The following is a 19,916-nucleotide window of genomic DNA, read 5'->3' as shown; positions in this document are numbered from 1 at the left end:
TTCAATGCACCCCCTTCCCACTCTACACCTTTGCAATGTCCGATGACTGATGGATGTTAACCTTCCATACGGTTTTCAAAAGGCATTTTCCAATCCTTATCCCTCTCGGAATTTTTCCCAGCCCATCCCGAGGCAGACCTTTGTCCTTTCCTCATTCCCTTCTGTACATTTACAAATCATATTCCCTGCTGGATATTTCATCCTGCCCAGTTCCCACTGGACATTAACTCTCACGGCATATCTTACTCCATATTCACTAACCCATGTCCCAAACGGACAGATCCACTGAATCTCTATGGCACCTTTACACTGCCCATTCCTCAATGGATGTTAACCCGACCCTATCCTCAACAGTCATTTTGCTTCACTCCATACTCACTACATATTTACCAACCACTTTCCCAAATCGGCACTCTGCCCATTCCCCCCATGATAAATACTCTGACGTACCCACACCGGACATCTGGCAACCACACTCCCATGAACATTTATCCTCACCAGAGTTACTGTTCAGTTATCCTGTTCTTTCCTCGCAACACCTTCAACATTCTGTTCAGTGGCACAGTCGGTAAAGCTGCCGTTTCACAGCTCCAAATACCTGGGTTCAACCCACCATGTGGTGCCCTCTGTCTGTATTTTAAAGTTTCTCCCTGCTACCATGTGGTCTTCCTCCGGATGCTTTGGTTTCAACACACATGCCAACGCTGTAACAAATGGCCACCAATGTGTAAGTGAGGATCTGAATCTGGAGGCAGTTGGTGACAATGCGGGGCAAAATAAGGAGTGATATTGTTGCAGGACTCAAGTACATGAGCGTTTCATGCTCAGCGTGCATCGATGGACCTGTTTCTATACTGTATGTCTCTGTGATGTTTTTGTTCACGTCTCAATGGAAGATTCGCACTCAAACCAACGTTAAAATTTCACACACTTAGTGCCCAAAGCATCCTTACCATGGACAGATATGTCTGTACCTTACAACAGTCCAGACCATTGTAAGTTCACATCGAGTGGCAGCACTGCACATTCACGGAGCTGAGTCCCCACTGCACCTTCACCCTGCCCGGTCCCCACTGCACTTTCACCCTGCCTGGTCCCCACTGCGCAATCAAACTGCCCGTTGCCCACTTAACTGTCACCCTGTACTGCAACTAACTGCAACATCACCCTTCTGGGTCCCCACTGCCCCTTCACCCTGCCCGGTCCCCATTGCACCTTCACCCTGTCTGGTTCCCATTTCACCAAGCATTCTGTATGATGACACAGCCGGCAGAGCTGCTTCTTCACAGCTCCAATGACCTGGGTTCAATCCGCCCTGTGGTGCTGTCTGTCTGCATTTTAAATGTCTCCCTGTGACCACGTTGGCTTACTCCGGATGCTCTGATTTCAACACACATTCCAAAGCCACAGCAAACTTCCACCAGTGCATAAGTGAGCCTCTCAACCTGGATGCAGTTGGTGACAATGAGCTGCTGAATAAGAAGTGATATAGTTGCAGGAATAAAGTACATGTGTGCTTAATGGTCAGCGTGGACTCTGTGCATCGATGTACCAGTTCCACCCCTGCATGTCTGCGAATGTTTTTACCCAAGTCTTAATGGAAGATTACCACGACAAATGCTATTGACATTCCACCCAATCAGTGCCCAAAGCATCCTTACCATGTACAACCATGTCTATACCTTCCAACAGTTCATACCATTGTAATTTCACACTGTGTTACCGTACTGCACATGCAGAGAGGCCAGTGCACACAGCACGTTCACCCTGCCCGGTCCGCACTACACCTTCACTCTGCCCAGTCCCCACTGAACCTTCACCCGGCCCGGTCCCCACTGCACGTTGATCCTGCACACTGCGCTTTGTGAGTTCCCTTCCCACAGCCTTCTGTGTGATTGCGCTCTGCCCTGTCAGTCATCAGTCTGTCCACTGCCCTTTACAGCTCCAGCGCTCTTAGGAATTGCAGCTTCATCATGGTTGTTCCCGACGAGTGACTCCGCAGCAGACTCTGGTTCTGTCTTTTTAGAAAATAGTCAAGTGTCCTGAAATTCGGAGCAGCAGGAAATGCATCGTTTTACTCTTCAGTATATCCGACAGTTTTACATCGTCATGAAGCGCAGCAGTAGGATGTGTTATGTTCTTTCCTCCATCTGACCCTCCGCCCTTCACGCAATTGGCCACAGGTACGTTCATTCTCATCTCCCGAGCACAGACAACAGCACGGGCATTGATGTCCTGATCCAGCGCTGGTTCCAAGAGCATCTGATCAGTGCGGTGAAGAGTCTGAGGGGTCCCTGAAAGTGCAGCTGGGCCGGACCAGAAGGAAGTCCATTTGGAACTGCGCAGTTTGATGTCGCAGTTGGGTCGGTGAAGTGTGAATGTCCTGTGAACAGTCTTGCGAAATTAGTCAAACCATTGAAGTGATGTCAAATGGAACCGGGCGGGGAACCAGTTGTCAGCACAGTTATTGCCTCAGTTATGGCTCTTGCGCTCCACAAACTTGGTTTGCTGGTTGGATCGTTTAGTTCTTTGCCCACACCCGTGTCTGTTCTCTAATAATGGCTTTTTTCAGCACTTGTAATGACATAGAAGGAGGCCATTCAAACCATTGGCTCCACTTTATCCCCAATACAGAATTCCTTCAGCCACTTGCCCTTCTCAGTGCTGCAGGTTATTCCCCCTCACATCCCCATCCCTCCGTGGAGGTCCTCTTGCCATCACCCTGCACTATGGGGGAATTTACAGCAGCCTGTTAACACACTGAAATGTCTTTGGGATGTAGCAGGAAACCTGAGCCCCGCGGGAAAGCGAATCGGTCATCCGGAGCAGGTGGAAACTCCACCCAGTTAGTTCCGAGGAGGGGGTCGGACTCGGGTTCCTGGTGTTGTGCGGAATGACGGTTTGTTTGTCCTCAGCTTCCCAGGATGACTGATTGTATTCCTACTTTTATTCTGCAAACTCCATTCTCAGTGTCAGCCGGGAATTATTTCAGCAGTTATTGTTGCTGATCTCAGGGAAACATTATTTATGATTTTCTCTCTCTTCCAGTGAACTTGGTGGCGATTGTGATCCTGTCCCGAGGGAAGTGCGGTCTCTCCAAATGTGTCACTCGCTACCTGGTGGGAATGGCAGCGGCCGATTTCCTGGTCGTCATCACTGACGTTATAGTAAGGATCATCGGTGAAATGTATCTCCCATGTTCATTCCTGTCCATCACCCCCGTGTGCTCCCTTAACTATGTCCTGGCGTCTGCAGCCATTGTGAGCTCTGTCTGGTTCACCGTGGGTTTCACCTTTGATCGCTTTGTGGCCATCTGTTGTCAGACGCTGAAAACAAAATATTGCACCGATAGAACTGCTACTGCTGTTATTGGGACGGTGACTGTGCTGAGCTGTTCAATAAGCATCCCCTGGTATTTTGCAATGGATCCAGAATATTTCATTAACAATGTACCCCGAGGGTGTATCTGGAAATGGACATTCTTAATATCTCCATCATGGGCGTCATTTGATTTGTTGAGGTACACTCTCACTCCTTGTCTCCCGTTCGTTTTGTTATTGCTGGTGAATTCACTGACCGCCAGGTACATTTTAGTCACTGGTAGAATACGCAGGGGGTTTGTGAGACGCAGCAATGGAGAGAATGAGAAGGACCCGGAGATGGAGAACCGAAGGAAATCCATCGTTTTACTCTTTAGCATATCGGGCAGTTTCATACTGTTGTGGAGCACAGTAGTTGTGTATGTTGTATATAATCGTGTTCTGGGCGCTCAGTACAGCGCGGGCAGTGATTTCCTTTCAGTAGCAGTCATGCTGCAGCTTCTCAGCACCTGCACCAACACGGGGATTTATGTCCTGATACAGAGCAAGTTCCGAGAGGAGCTGACGAACGCGGTGAAATACCCAGTGAATCTCATTGTGAAATTCATTAAAACATAGAGACAGTTGCAGATACGGTCTGATTATAAATATTCCCGATCCCTGACCAAATGGTAACCCATTGTAACTGCGTTTGCATCTGGTTATCCAATGGTTCCTGTTAAGTGTCCCAGTCATCACTTAGTATAAAAACAACTGTTCACATAAATCCATTCTAAAGCACAGCACCACAATGTTGTAAAATGTGGCAATCCGAGACATGTAGTTTATCTGGGGACAGCGCGCTGTGCTATTATCCCGTCTGTCAATCAGATATGAAACATGTTGTTCACAGAAACTGGAAATAAATGAATAGGATGAATTCGGGCTGGTGTCTGTTTCCTTGTCGCTCGGTGCCCCGTGGTTGAACTTATGGCGAGGGTGGGTGATGAGGGGGGGGGGGGGGTGAGCGGGAGGTGGTGACAGGGTCAGATGATGCCGTGTCCGCTGGAGCTTCTGCACGGATGATAGCTATGGCAGACTGACCCAGGTCTAATCATCAGCGCTGAATTCACACTTCAGTAGGGTGGTTGCCAGTGGCGGTAGACTCCTCCTTGACGGGAGGCCAGTAAAGATTCTTCACGGTGGGACGTTTATCTGGGTAAGAGGTTGATCTATGAGGACAACCTCTGACGGGGGAAATGAGCGTTGAAACAGGCCTTCCACCTTGATCGCTTGCAAACACAGTCAGCCCGTGATCGGCGACCTTACACAGAGGGACCAAGGCCGAACCTGTGAGCTTATCACCATCCCCAACGCCGCAAACCTCCACGCCTCAATGCCATTCGTTGAAATCTCTCACTTCAGTGAATCACGGCTCAGATATATTAAACGGGGCAGTTTACTGTCTCATTAATGTAGTTTATACTCCTCGGATGTGTCTGGGGATGTTCTGTCCCGTTCACTGTGCTGTTTCAACGTCATGTTGTTCCCCCTGTAGAGGCTGCCTTCCCCCGATACGACCACTGCCCTTCAACCAACCGACAAAGCGCAAATCACTGCAGTTTGGAAAACTGTGACAACTTTAATCGATTTGCACTAACATGGACTTCGTTTTTTTGTTCTAATTCTGTTACTTCGTGTAAAGATTGTTTAATTTGTGTTTTTCTTGTGAATGCTAATTCATGATTTTTTTTGTCTGTGATGCTGCTCCAAGAAGGTTTCTGATTTCACCTCTGCAGACATGTCCGTGTGCCCATGACAATAAACTCGATTTGTACTTTGTCCATGTTCTCGGTGCAAGGACACCTCTGCTAAGGGCAAAGGCTACTCACTACCCACACTGTCTCTGCCCCTCAGTCAGGTTCACCTCACTTTCCCTGCCCCAAAGGGACAAATACAGACCATCCCGTTTCCACCCATGCAATATCCTGATGAATCAAGTCAGCGCCCTCTCCAGTACAATCACATTGCAGAGTGTGGCAACCAGAAATGCACACAGTTCTCTTGCTGGAGAGAACTGGTATTGTATGTTTTTTCATTAATTGATTATTGGCTTCGCAAGCTGAGACAGAATTTAACTGCACATCTATAATTGCCCTTGAGAAGGTGGTGCTGACTTTCTCCCTGAACCACTACAGTTCCTGAGGGGTGAGCCCACCCACAAATGTTGTGAGGGAGGGAGTACCTGGAGCTTGGCTCAGAGACGATGCAGAAGGTCCAGGAGGGGAGAAGCACAGGGTGGCAGGTGATAGGTCAGTCCATGTGAGAGGGGGAAGGTAGGAGGGAGGGGGAGTGGGAGATTTAAGAAGCTGACAGGTGATGTGGAAGAGACAAAGGGCTGAAGAAGGAGGAATCTGATTGGAGAGGGCAGTGGCCCATGGAACAGAGGGAAGGAGGTGGGGAATATATGGGCAGGTCATGATGCGGGGGAAGGGATGGGCAGGTCATGAGGGCAGGGGAAGGGGAAAGAGAAGGGGAGGGGGCGGAAGTTATGTAATGAATCTCGATGAAGTGGTCATGCAATCTGCGGCGGGTCTCACTTTACTTACTGCACCCAATGTTCCCTGTGCAGCCTCCTCTATATCGGGGAGACCCGTCGCGGATTGGGTGACTGCTTCGTCGAGCATCTTTGCTCCGTCCACCGCAAAAGCAAGGATCTTCGGGCGGCCAGTCACCTCAGACCAGCATCCCACTTCCACACCGACATGTCCATCCATCACCCCCTCTACTGCCACGTTGAGGCCGGACGTTGGCTGGATGAGCAACACTTCATATCCCGCCTCGGGAGTCTTCACCCTGACGGCCTCAATATCGATTTCTCTAACTTCCGGTAACCATCTCTTCTCCCCCTCCTTTTTACCCCCCTCCTTTTTACCCCCCTTATCTTCCCTCATTCCTGTGACCCCCTTCACTTTCCCTTCCCCCGCATCATGACCTGCCCATCGATTCCCCACCTCCTTCTCTCTAGTCAATGGTCCACTGACCTCTCCGATCAGATTCGTTCCTCTTCAGCCCTTTGCCTCGTCCTGTCACCTCTCAGCTTCTTAAATCTCCCCCTCCCCCCTACCTTCCCCTCCCACCTGGAGTCACCTATCCCCTGCCTGTGTGTGCTCCTGCCCTTCCCCTCACCTTCTTATTCAGGCTTCTGCCCTCTTCCGTTCCAGTCCTGATGAAAGGTCCCGAGGTTGCTCGAGAACTTTTTGTGTGTTTTGCTCACCATGTTATGCACAGACTTACATATACTTCCCGCAGTCACTCCAAACCCACTGACAGGTCACTGTCATTCCTTCGGCCACCAACCACCAGGACTCGGTCCTCCTGCTTTGTCTCTGACCTATCTCCACATGCTATCCTGGACCAGTCTCCGTCCAGAGCAGGTCATTCCAGAAAAGTGCACCACACGTTCCAGAGACCTCCAGCCCTTCTGAAATTGGCAGTGGGGGAGAAACTGACTTCAGCATTCACCTCCCGCTGAAATGCACATCTAATAAGTGAATCATGGGGAGCAGCGAGCCCTTCGCCCGATGATCCAGGCTACAGAGTTGTTGAATGACCCAACAGACACAAGATGTTGGTACCTGAGGATGTGTCTCCTGCTGGGACAGAAGATGATTCCTGGGTGGGTTCTCCAGTTGATGATCTTTTGAGCTGATCCTCTGTGGAAATCTCTGGGTCTGGAATAAAGCAGAAGCATGGGAGAGCGGAACCACTAACAACAGGTCATTAGGCTGGGGTAGGAGACCAGGAAATGGAGGACTGGGTGTGTGGATAAACCAACATTAAACAGCCTCGCTCCGTACCTTTATCTACCGTCCTCCTCCCCATTTTTTGTCAAACCTCCTCATTAATCTGTGACCCCATCCCCTTTACTCTGCTCTTCGCTGTTCATTCATTCCACACCACTATCTCCAACACCCGGAGTGCCTGGATCCTCAGAGCCCACCAATTACAACCCCATATCCTGACCTTGTTCATCACTCCACGGTACAAACTGTTCACAAAAAAACAGCATTTTCCGACGCCCAAATCCTGCAATGCCCCCTGATGCACCAACCCTTCAAAAGCTGCCTGTTACACCAGCACTTTATGCCTTCTTAACTTCGCAAAGCTTCAGGTTCTCAACATCACCTCACCTCTCTGGTTGTTACTCACCCCACCAGTCCTCTGAAACCTTGACCACCAAGCTCTAACTCAGCATGTTTGATGAGCCCAGACTCTTCCACCAGTCTCCTCAAGCCCACGTTTCTTGACCGCTGCACTACCTACCTCATTGGTACTCATAATCCTACTGTTGTTGGTCAATCCTTGGTATTATCCCCAGTGAAGTCCAACTCTCTCTCCCACGTCGTGAACTTTCGCGAAGCTGACTCAAACATCCACAGTAACCACTGAAATCTCCTCACCAACCAAACCCCAGGAGCGGCCTCCAACCCATCTCACCTGTCCCCACGAACCAGCCTCAGACCATAGCACATTGTTCATCATGGATGTGTGAACAATCCTATGAGTGGTGTCTGGAACTGCCGAAATTGGCCTGGGGTGAGAGTGTGGGGAGTGAGGGAACATCTGTCGTGCCATTCACGGCCCGCTACGCTGGACATCCAACAGGTGAAGAGTGAATGAGAATCACTTGCCACAGAGGAAGAAAGATTGAATAATCCCAGAGACACAAGGCTTGGTACCTGAGGATGTATCTCCTGCTGGGACAGAGGACGGTTCCTGTGTGGACCCTCCAGTCAATACTTAGGATGTTCCCTTGTGGAAGTCTCCAAGTCTGGAAGAAAGGAACAGAAATACGTGAGAGTGGAAACACATAAGTAAGTCATTAGGCTGGGACAGGACTTCATAAAATGAAGGATTGGGTCTATGGGAAAAATAGTGGGTGAGGAAATGCAAACGATTCAGAACAAATTGAGCAACTGCTCAGAATAGAACTTGACTTCAGAGAACAGGAGACACCTGTCCAGGATTGTACTCATATGCAACTGGTGTCTAACCTCACAACGCAAACAAGACACAATCATCGAATACAGTCCATGCCTCACTCCCTTTCCCTCTCTCGTTAGTGTCCATCCCTCTCAAACAATAACTCCACCCATCGTTCCTGAATCATTCAAATCCCTCTCCACAATCCTCCACCTCCCTGTCATTTCCACACTCATATTCTTCCCCTCTGTCAGTCCAGCCACTTCCCTCACTCCCTTCACCACTTACCCCTCAGTCCAGTTAATGTTCCAGGATAGAGATTTGGGTGAGACTGTTTCAAAAAGGCTTACATCTAACACGAGCTTTTAGCTGGTGACGGAATTGTGGCCAAATTCTCAGCGGTTTCGTGTTCTGTACCCTTCTGTTCACGAGTTGGTGCCGACCCTGAATCTGTGATAAAGTAGGGACACATGGTGCGCGGAGGAAAATCATGGAGGAAACAAACAAGCTGCTTCTTCTGATTACAGACTGCAGAGAATGGCCCAAACCAGCCTTTGCTTATACTAACAAATTGCCATCACACTCCGATCTTGGTGTCTTCTCAGAAACCCACAGAGTGCTGGGTGCCTGGAATGCACTGCCAGTGGCTGCCGTGGAGCCAATACAGCCCATACCCCACCACGTAAGGACTTATAGCACTCCATCCCATCTCCTTCCGCCCATGACATCTCAATCCTCGTCCTCCTGCTGTAGTCAATTCATCCCTCACACCAAGGATGGTCTGTCCCGCTCACTTACGACATTTCACCCAAATTGCCTCGGCCTTTCCAACGTGTGCGCGGAGATGACTGATCTCCTCTCTGCTGAGTCTCTTCATTCCAGATCCCTCAGTCAGTCCAGTACAATTCCCCTGGATACAACATCCCACAGTCTTCATTACTGACCCTACTTCCCTATGTCATTTAACATAGAACAGTACACCACAGGAACTGTCCCTTCGGCCCATCATGTTGTGCTGAACTAATGAAACTGGTAATTAAACACCTAACTAAACTAATCGCTTCTGCTGGCACAATGTCCACATCCTTCCATTATCTGCACATTCATCTGCCTATCTATGAGCCCGATAAAGGCCTCTATGTCATTTGCCTCCGCTACAACCATTGGCAGTAGAATCCAGACACCAACCACTCTGGAAAAAAAATGCCTTGTACATCCCCTTTGAACTTAGCCCTCCCACCTCAAAAGCATGAACTTTCGTACAACCCAAGTTTGTCCAACCTCTACTTATAGCATGTGCCCTCTAATCCAGGCAGCATCCGGGTAAACCTCTTCTGCACACTTTCTAAAGCCTCCATGTCCTTCCTATAATGGAGTGACCAGCATTGAATGCAAGACTCCAGATGTGTCTGGTCAGAAATTTGGAAAACTGCAACATAACTTCATGACCCTTGAATTCAGTGCCTCGACCAGTAAATACTAGCACGCTATTCGCCGTCTTTACCTCCCAATCAACCTGTGCAGCGACTTTCAGGAAGAATCTCACTCACTCATCCGCACCTTGGTCCATCCACATCACTTCACTTGTTTAGCTCATCCGTTAACCTTCTGTCACCACTCACGCCTCTCCCCTCGGACCCTCCTGGTCCGCTCATCTCTCAGAAGTTCTCACACTGCCCTTTCCTCTCAGACTCTCCAGAGCTGCTCCACTGCCCCCAGACCCTTCACCCTGTCCCAGTTTCATTGGACCTGTCTGCTCTGCCCTCCCCTGTTACGGACTCAGTGAAAGTCCCTTTAAGATAGAGAAAGTGTGTGTATGTGTGTGTGAGGCGTGCTTACGTCAATGGAAGATAAAGGACGTAATGACGTTGTTGAAGAAGTAAGAAGAAGGAGAGAGAGAGAGAAGGGAGAGAGACACCAACCTGCTTGTTTTCTCTATCGATGGATGAGAAACAATAACTGTGTTTCCTATTGAAATCCATGTGTGGAAGTTGGAAGTAATCCGGTGGAGTTCACTTTGTTGCTGACCTGTAGAAGGAAACAGGTATTTGTGTGTGGACGACCACGATTCGGATGCTTTTCGGGGTGAGGAAGTCACTACCGAGTAAACGCTGAAGTGTAGTTTGGATTCCATCGTGGAACATTTGGATTTCGTATTTACTCTCTCTATGTTCTCTACATCTACGTCTTATCTTCTGACAACGGTGGTTGTTGAAGAAGCCCTTGCTCATGTTTCACCTTCTGGCTTGCGGAACTGAACTTTAAGAACCATTCTGGAACTTGAAGTTTGGGACTTTGTCACACACACACACACGAAGAGTATTGTTTTGGGGTTGTCGTTCGAGGTTTAACATTTTTGAATTCTAACATACCAGCATTTTTACTTTTACTTTACGTATTATCATAAGTAGTAATTAATAAAATAGTTTTAAACACTGAATCATGCTCAGTGTGTTTCTTTTGTTGCTGGTTCGTAACAAAATTGGTGGGTCGTCGGGGATAGTTCCCAAGGTTAACGAGATTCGTCCGGGATCCAATCCAAAGATTAACGAGTGTCGTCTGGGATCGTTCACCAGATTGACGAGATTCGTTCAGGATTCCATCCAAAGATTTTTGAGGGAGGTCTGATAAATTCTTTTTAATTGGCTTGTGTGTGTGGAAACCAGCAGCAATAGATATTAAGGCATTTTTGGAGTCACCAACCCAAAAGGGATTGGAGGTGGCGAAAAAGGATGATTTGATAAAGATTGCTACAAGGTTAAACCTTACAGAAGTAAAGCAGTCTATGCGAAAAGCAGATATTCAGAGACTGATAGCTGGCCATTATGTGGAAAAGAAGGTGTTTGAGAAGGAAGTGTTAAAACAGTTTCCTGGCAGTGAAATAGCAATTTCTGAGGCACAGGTGCAACTGGCAAAGATAGAGGCTGAACGAGAGCAAACCCAGTTAAAGATAGAGGCCGAACGAGATAAATTAGAGGCCGAACAAAAGGTAACTCAGATGAAGTTAGAGGCTGAACGGGAACGGGAACTAATTCGGTTAAAGTTTGAGGCAGAGGAGAAGGAAAAACAGAGGCAGCATGAGTTACAAATGAAGCGTAGGAGTTTGGAATCTGATTCTGAAGATGGTTTTTCAGCCAGCAGGGAGGTTCGATTAGTCCCTCCTTTTGAGGAAGATCAGGTTGATCAGTATTTCCAATATTTTGAAAAGGTTGCTGTGAGTTCAAACTGGCCAAGGAAAGGATGGGCTCTTATGGTACAGAGTGTGATTAAAGGTAAAGCTCAAAAAGCTTATTCTGCTTTGTCTGCTGAGGATGCAGTTGATTATACCAAGGTAAAACAAGCTATATTGAAGGCCTATGAATTGGTACCTGAAGCTTATAGACACAAATTTAGAGACTTGAGGAAATCTGCAGATCAGACTTATATGGAATTTGCCAATGGAAAGAGAATATGTTTTGAACGATGGTACATAGCTAAAAATGTAGATGGGGATTTTGATAAATTGAAAGAATTGATACTGGTGGAGGACTTTAAAAGATGTGTTCCAGCTAAATTAACAACATATTTAAATGAAAAGGCAGTGGAAACTTTACAAGAAACTGCTAGGTTGGCAGATGATTATGCAGTATCCCATAAATCCAAATGGGGCCAACCTGAAACCTTTCAAAAGAGTTACAAGGACAATCCAGGTAAACCGGAGATTAAATTGGGAGGTAATCAAAAAGGAAAGGATGAAAAGAAGCCAGGGCTGGAGAAAACTGTTGAGCGTACTTGTTATTACTGTAGGAAACCTGGCCATGTGATATCTAATTGTGCCCTTTTGAAGAAAAGGAAGGAAGCTGTGCCGAATGATTGCTTTCAGGAAATTAAAAATCAAGAAGGTTTAGGAGACGTTGTTAAAGATCAGTCCTTGCAAGAGGTAAAAGCGAAAAAGTTGGAGGAGGTGAGAAAGGAATTCCGTTCTTATGTATCAGAGGGTTTTGTTTCACTGAATGATGAGTCACCCCAGGTGCCTGTGAAAATTCTTAGAGATACTGGGGCTAGTCAATCTCTCTTGCTGGACAGTGTTTTAAATTTTGGTGAAGAAAGTGACACTGGTGAGGTAAATCTAATACGAGGCGTTACAGATGACACCATGTCTGTCCCTTTACACAGGGTGATTTTAAAGACAAAGTTTGTAGAAGAACCTGTCGAGATAGGGATAAGACTTAGGTTGCCAGTAGAAGGAGTTCCTTTGTTATTGGGAAATGACCTTGCAGATGGAGAAATTGTTCCTGTGGTACGGTTAACGACCAAACCAAGGAAAGATGAGTCTGAGAATGATCCAGATGTTTACCTATCATGTGCGGTGACTCGAGCTAGAGCTAAAGAATTAGCCAAGACAGACAGTCCGGTGCAGTCTGATGTGGTTCCTTGTGACAGTCCTAAACAGGAAGAAAATTATGATGCCTTATCTGAGACTTTTCTGTCTTCACTGGAGGATCAACATCCTTATAGTGAGCCTGAATTTAAAGATTTGTCTTTGTCGAGGAAGGATTTTATGGTGGAACAGACAAAGGACCCTGAGTTGACAGAATTGAAAGAAAAAGCTCTCTCATGTGAGGAGATTGAAAAAGTGCCAACTGGATATTATGTCAGAAATGGCGTGTTAATGAGGAAATGGAGACCTCCTCATGTTCCTGTTACTGAGGAATGGGAAGTTATTCATCAGGTTGTTGTTCCAAAAGTTTATAGGGGTGAAATTTTAAACCTGGCCCACAGTATGCCTTTGGGTGGTCATTTTGGTGTGAATAAAACTGGAGGGAAGATCTTGAAACAATTCTATTGGCCTGGTTTGAGAAAAGATGTGGTGATGTTTTGTCGAACCTGCCACACATGTCAGATGGTAGGTAAACCAAATCAAAAACCCCCTGTGGCTCAGTTGAAACCAATTCCTGCTTTTGGTGAACCCTTTTCGAAGGTGATTGTGGACCGTGTTGGCCCGTTACCAAAGTCTAAGACTGGAAATCAGTATTTGTTAACCATTATGTGTGCCACTTCTAGATTTCCAGAGGCAATTCCCCTTAGAAATATTAAGGCCAAGACGGTGTCAAAGGCTCTTTTAAATTTTTCTACCTTGTTTTGTTTGCCAAAAGAAATCCAATCTGATCAAGGTAGTAATTTTATGTCAATTTTTTTCAACAAATAGTCTATGAGCTGGGAGCAAAGCAAATTGTATCATCTGCATATCACCCAAAATCTCAAGGAGCTCTGGAGAGATTTCATTCTACTCTCAAAAATATGCTGAAAACGTATTGCTTTGAAAACACAAAGGATTGGGACGAAGGTATTCATTTACTTTTGTTTGCCGTTAGAGAATCAATCCAGGAGTCAATAGGATTTAGTCCGTTCGAGCTTGTATTTGGACATAGGGTGAGAGGACCTTTGGAGTTGTTAAGAGAGCAATGGGTTAAGGAAGAAGTGCACTTGAGTCTGTTGGACTATGTCCAAAAATTTAAAACTCGGTTCGAGAGAGTCTGCCAGCTAGCGAGAGAGAATTCGAAAACCAGCCAGATAAGAATAAAGACATATTTTGATAGACGTGCTCGGCCTAGGACATTTGCAGTGGGGCAAAAGGTGTTGGTATTTTTCCCAAGCCAAAATAATCCCTTGCAATCTCGTTTTTCTGGACCCAATGTTATTGAATCTCGAGTGACTGATCTAACATATATAATCAAAACACCAGATGGACGCAAGAAAACACAACTCTGTCATGTAAACATGCTAAAACCTTATTATGAGAGGGATTCAGTGGTGGCCTTGGTGGATGATGTAAAGGTTGTTTCTAGAATGCCTGATGTTGATGTTGAGGAAGGCCAATTTAGACCAAATATTGTTCCATCGAAACTAAAAAAATATATATCATGGAGAACCTTGAAACAAAGTTGGACCATTTACAAGTTTCACAAAAACAACAGATGAGAGAATTAATTTCAAAATTTAAAAATCTGTTCCTAGATGTTCCAAACAGAATATCGATAATTACCCATGATGTTGATGTTGGGGATGCAAAACCAATCAAACAACACCCATATCGAATAAATGTGGAAAAAAGTAAACTTGTTGATCAGGAAATAAAATACATGTTGGAAAATGATATTATTAGACATTCTACTTCAAATTGGAGTTCGCCCTGTGTTATTGTACCTACACCTGATGGAACTGTTAGAGTTTGCACAGATTACAGGAAAGTGAATGCTGTAACAAAGTCAGATGCTTACCCTATTCCTAGGGTGGATGATTGCATAGATAGAGTGGGAAAGGCAAAATTTCTTACAAAGATTGACCTATTAAAAGGGTATTGGTGTGTTCCATTAACAGATAGAGGACGGTAGATTTCAGCCTTTGTAACCCCTTCTGGATTGTATGAATACAATGTTTTGCCATTTGGAATGAAAAATGCTCCGGCAACATTTCAAAGAATGATTAATTTAGTGATTCATGGGTTAAAACATACAGATGCCTACATTGACGACTTACTGACTGGGAATGATACTTGGGAAGATCACATCTCTGCGTTAGAAAGGTTGTTTGAAAGACTTTCCAAGGCTAACCTTACAGTTAACTTGGCTAAAAGTGAATTTGGCCATGCCACTGTGACGTATCTTGGTTATGTTGTAGGTTAAGGCAAGCAAGCTCCTGTTCAGGCAAAAGTTCAAGCAATATCTGAGTTCCCTATTCCCACAGGTACGAGGACTGTTAGAAGATTTTTGGGAATGGTTGGATATTACCGAAAATTTTGTAAAAATTTTGCTGATATTGCTCTTCCCCTAACTAATCTTCTGAAGAAGGGACTAAAGTTTGTTTGGACAGATTCTTGTCAAGAAGCATTTGAGAAGCTGAAAGCCATTTTATGCTACCATCCTGTGCTCAGAACACCTGACTTTGAAAAGCCATTTTCATTAGCAGTAGATGCCAGTGATGAAGCTGCAGGAGCTGTGTTGTTGCAGAAGGGTGACATTGATGATATTGACCATCCTGTAGCTTACTTTTCAAAGAAATTTAATGAGCATCGAAAGAATTATTCCACCATACAGAAAGAATTACTGTCGCTTGTTTTAGCCTTGCAACATTTCAGTGTATATGTTTGCACTGCTCAGAAACCATTGACTGTATATACAGATCATAACCCATTAGTGTTTCTGAGCCGAGTCAAAAACAAGAACAGAAGGCTGTTAAACTGGAGTTTAATTTTGCAAGAGTTTGATCTCATGATAACTCACATTAAAGGCAAAGAGAATGTGATCGCTGATTGTCTTTCTCGATGTTAAATGGGAAACATGTATCTGTACTAATCTGATAGCCTGTAGTTCTGTAGAATGATAATTATTAACATTACTAACTTTGTGCGCAGTTAAATTTTTCTTGGGGATTTTTTTTAGGTGGGAGGTGTTACGGACTCAGTGAAAGTCACTTTAAGATAGAGAGTGTGTGTGCATGTGTGTGGGGGGCGTGCTTACGTCAATAGAAGATAAAGGACGTAATGACGTTATTGAAGAAGGAAGAAGAAGGAGGGAGAGAGAGAAGGGAGAGAGACACCAGCCTGCTAGTTTTCTCTATCGATGGATGAGAAACAATAACTGTGTTTGCCACTGAAATCCATGTGTGGAAGTTGGAAGTAATCCGGTGGAGTTCACTTTGTTGCTGACCTGTAGAAGGAAACAGGTATTTGTGTGTGGACGACCACGATTCGGATGCTTTTCGGGGTGAGGAAGTCACTACCGAGTAAACCCTGAAGTGTCGTTTGGGTTCCATCGTGGAACATTTGGATTTCGTATTTACTCTCTCTATGTTCTCTACATCTACGTCTTATCTTCTGACAACGGTGGTTGTTGAAGAAGCCCTTGTTCATGTTTCACCTTCTGGCTTGCGGAACTGAACTTTAAGAACCATTCCGGAACTTGAAGTTTGGGACTTTGTCACACACACACACACACACACACACACACACACACACACACACACACACACACACACACACACACACACACACACACACACACACACACACAAAGTGTTTAGTTTTGGAGTTAACTTTCGAGGTTTAACATTTTTGAATTCTAACATACTAACATTTTTACCTTTATTTTACGTATTATCATAAGTAGTCATTAACAAAATAGTTTTTAACACTGAATCATGCTCAGTGTGTTTCTTTCGTTGCTGGTTCGTGACACCCCTCATAACCTTCAGGTCCCCTCCCTGGACCCTCCTACCCAACTACCCTCATTCAGTGCCATACATTCTTTGATTCTGCTTGAATCTCGTAAATGGAAATTTAGGAGAAAATACCATTTTAGCAATCCCTATGACCGATACCTGAGCTTGTAGTTGGTGTCGGGACCATGCACAACTCTCCCTGGGTTCTGGTCTTTTTGTTTCCATGCGTTCCTGAGTTGATGTAGATGCTGGATCTGTAATAAATAGAGACACGTGGTGAGTGCTGGAGAGGAAACAATTCACCGGCTGGTTGGGAGGGAATGAAACTCCAGAGAATGACTGAATATCTGAATAAAACTTCAGATGCTGCCAATCGAAACCTAAAAGTGAAAATGCTGGGAATACACATCTGGTCCGCCTGCACTGTGGGAAGAGGAGCAGTTAACATTTCAGCCTGGAGACCCTTTGTCGGAACTGACTGACATCAGACTAACACATTCTTCGTTGTCAATGTGTCATCAGTCTCCAATTACACCCACTCGCTGAGTCATTGCGATACCGTCACCGTCATTCCGTCACACTTTCCTCAGCACCTCCATGTCACTCCCGTGCAGCAGAGATGGACGGTACTGATCCGAACACCAGGAAAGGTCGAGGGGGAAGGCAGACAGTACAGTGTTTCCCTGTGGCCATTTCACTTGAGAACAAATGTACTGTTTTGGATACAGTTTGGGAGGTGGGGAAGAGGCTGACTGATCAGGAGGAGGCAGCGGTAGCCAGGGCTGTGACACCGGGGCTGCCTCTGAGGCTCAGCAGGGAAGGGTGAAAAAAAATCAGACTATAGTGATTGGAGACCCAATCGTTACAGTACAGGTGCAGACAGGACCTGTGGCCGCAAAAGAGACTCCAGGATGGTGTGTCGCCTCCTTGGTGCCAGGGTCCAGGATGTCTCCGAGTGATTGCAAAACATTCTCAAGGGGGACATTGGCATAAATGATATGAGTTGAAAAAGGGATGAGGTCCTGCAGAGTGAAAATAGGGAGTTTGGAAAGAGGTTAAAAAAACAGAACCTCGAGGATAGTAACCTCTGGATTACTCCCTATGTCTCGTGCTTGTGAGGGTAAGAATAGGAGCATATAGCAGATGAATGTCTGGGTGAAGAGTTGTTACATGGGGCAGAGATTCAGATTTTTGGACTCCTGGGATATCTTCTGGGGAAGAGGTGACCTGTACCAAAGGGACATGTTGCACTGAATGGAGGGGGACCAATATCCTGGCAGGCAGATTTGTTAGTGCTACGAGGGAGCTTTTAACCTGGATTGCTAATTGGGTGGTATCCATCGCAGCGTTGAGGCAGATGGGGGGCAGGAGGTTCATGCAGAATTCAATGGCATTAAGTTCATAAGACAAGACACGCAGCAACATGGCAGGAGCAAGGAAAGACTGTTGGATTAAACTGTATTTATGTCAATGCAAGCGATCTGAAAGGTGAAGCAGATTAACTCAGGACATGGATAGCTATGTGGAACTGGGATATTACAGCCACAACGGAAACATGGCTGAGGGGGAACATGACTGAGGTAGATGTTCCGGGGTACAGGTGTTATAGGCAGGGTGGAGGTGGAGGAAAGACAGGAGGGGGAGTTGCATTTCTGATTACACACTGGATGACGAGGGATATTGAGACTCAGATCAGGAAAGAGGAGGTGTCATGGATCTGGTACAGGCAGCAGGGATCAAGGGGAGTACAAGGGATACAGAAGTGTACTTAAGGAAATCAGAAGGGCAAAAGGGGGACCTGAGATAGTTTGGGCAGAGTAGATTATCGTAGACACCGTGAATAACACTGCCCTTTCAATAGTCTTCATTATCTCTTCATCACTATCCCCGTCCCAACAGCAAGACCATCCGTTCCTCTCAGGGAGATTTGTGAAGACCTTTAGTTGTGTGATGTCCCTAATGGAGGAGAACTTCCATTCCACAACCTAACTCCAGTTTCACACTGTCACGGACAGTAGAAGATCACAAGGAGTAAGGAACAGACCACAAGTCCCATGAAGCTGATCATAGAGAATTTCTGCTGACCACAAAACTTCTGTTCCGGTTCCCCATAAATCTCAATTTCTCAATCTTCCAAACATGTATCTATATCACTTGAACTCTCTCTAATGATCTGGCCTCCGCCATACTGGTGGACAACAAATACTGGAGATTCAGTACCATCTGAGAAGAAATTTCAACAAACAGTTTTAAATAGAGGGTCCCTTTTTAGTAACTATGTCCAATGTTTGAGACTCTTCCATGGGTGATAACATCTTTACATCTACCCTATCATGTCCCGTTAGGGCCTCGCATGTTTTAATAATTTACCTCTTGCTTCTAAACTGAAAGGAATACAGAATCAAACTGTTTGTCCTCTTTTAAAAGGACAATCCTTTCATACCAGGTATTAGCTCAGAGAATCTCCTTTCCACCTTGGGCAGTAGAGCTCCTGCCTCACGGCTCCAGCTACCTGGATTCAAGCCTGATTTCTAATGATACCTGGTAAGAAGATGTCCTCTCTCGAGGTGAATGTCATATGCCCTCTAGATGCCTTTTCCTTAATCCAACATGTATGGAAGGTTTCCTGCAGTCCACCTTGTCTGCTCCCCTTATCATTTTTATACCTTTATTATATCCCTTCTTAACCGCCTCTGCTTCAGTGAGAACAGACCAAACATCTCTATACTTTCCACATAACTGAAACACTCCATCCCAGGTGACATTCAGGTGAATTGCCTCTGCAGCACCTTTGCATTCTTCCTATCGTGTGGTGACCAGAACTGAAGACAGGACTTTGACCAAGGTTTCATAAAGTTCTGTATTCAGTGCCCTGACTAATAAAGTTCTGTATCTCATATGGCTTCCCAACTAGCTGACCTTCCGCCTTCAAAGATCAATCTCTCTCTGTTAAACAGTTTTCCCTCAGACCTCATCATTCATGGTCTATGTATCAGCCTCATTAATACCCCAAATCTTAATATCGAATTTCTCTGGATTAAACTCCATCTGCCATTTCTCAACCTATTTCACCAACAGATCGACGTCTCCTTGTATTTTGGAGACACAAGGGATTCTTCAGATGCTGGAATCTGGAGCAACACACACAGAATGCTGGAGGGACTCAGCAGGTCAGGCAACATTGATGGAGAGAAATAAACATGTCGACGTTTTAGTTCTATACCCTTCATCTGGACTGCAAATAAAGAGAGCAGAAGCCGGCTTATTGTTTATTGCTCTCCATAGATGCTGCCTGAGCTGCTGACTTCCTCCAGCATGTTGTGTGCGTCTCTCTGCAGTCTGACTACTTACCACATTATCAAGGACCCCAACGATCTCCGTGTCATCTGAAAACTTACTGATCACTGGTCCCACATCTGCATCCCATTCATT

This window comes from Pristis pectinata, chromosome 44 (assembly GCF_009764475.1).
Source record: "Pristis pectinata isolate sPriPec2 chromosome 44, sPriPec2.1.pri, whole genome shotgun sequence".
In the NCBI taxonomy this organism is placed as follows: Eukaryota; Metazoa; Chordata; class Chondrichthyes; order Rhinopristiformes; family Pristidae; genus Pristis; species Pristis pectinata.
This window is presented reverse-complemented; position numbering follows the sequence as displayed.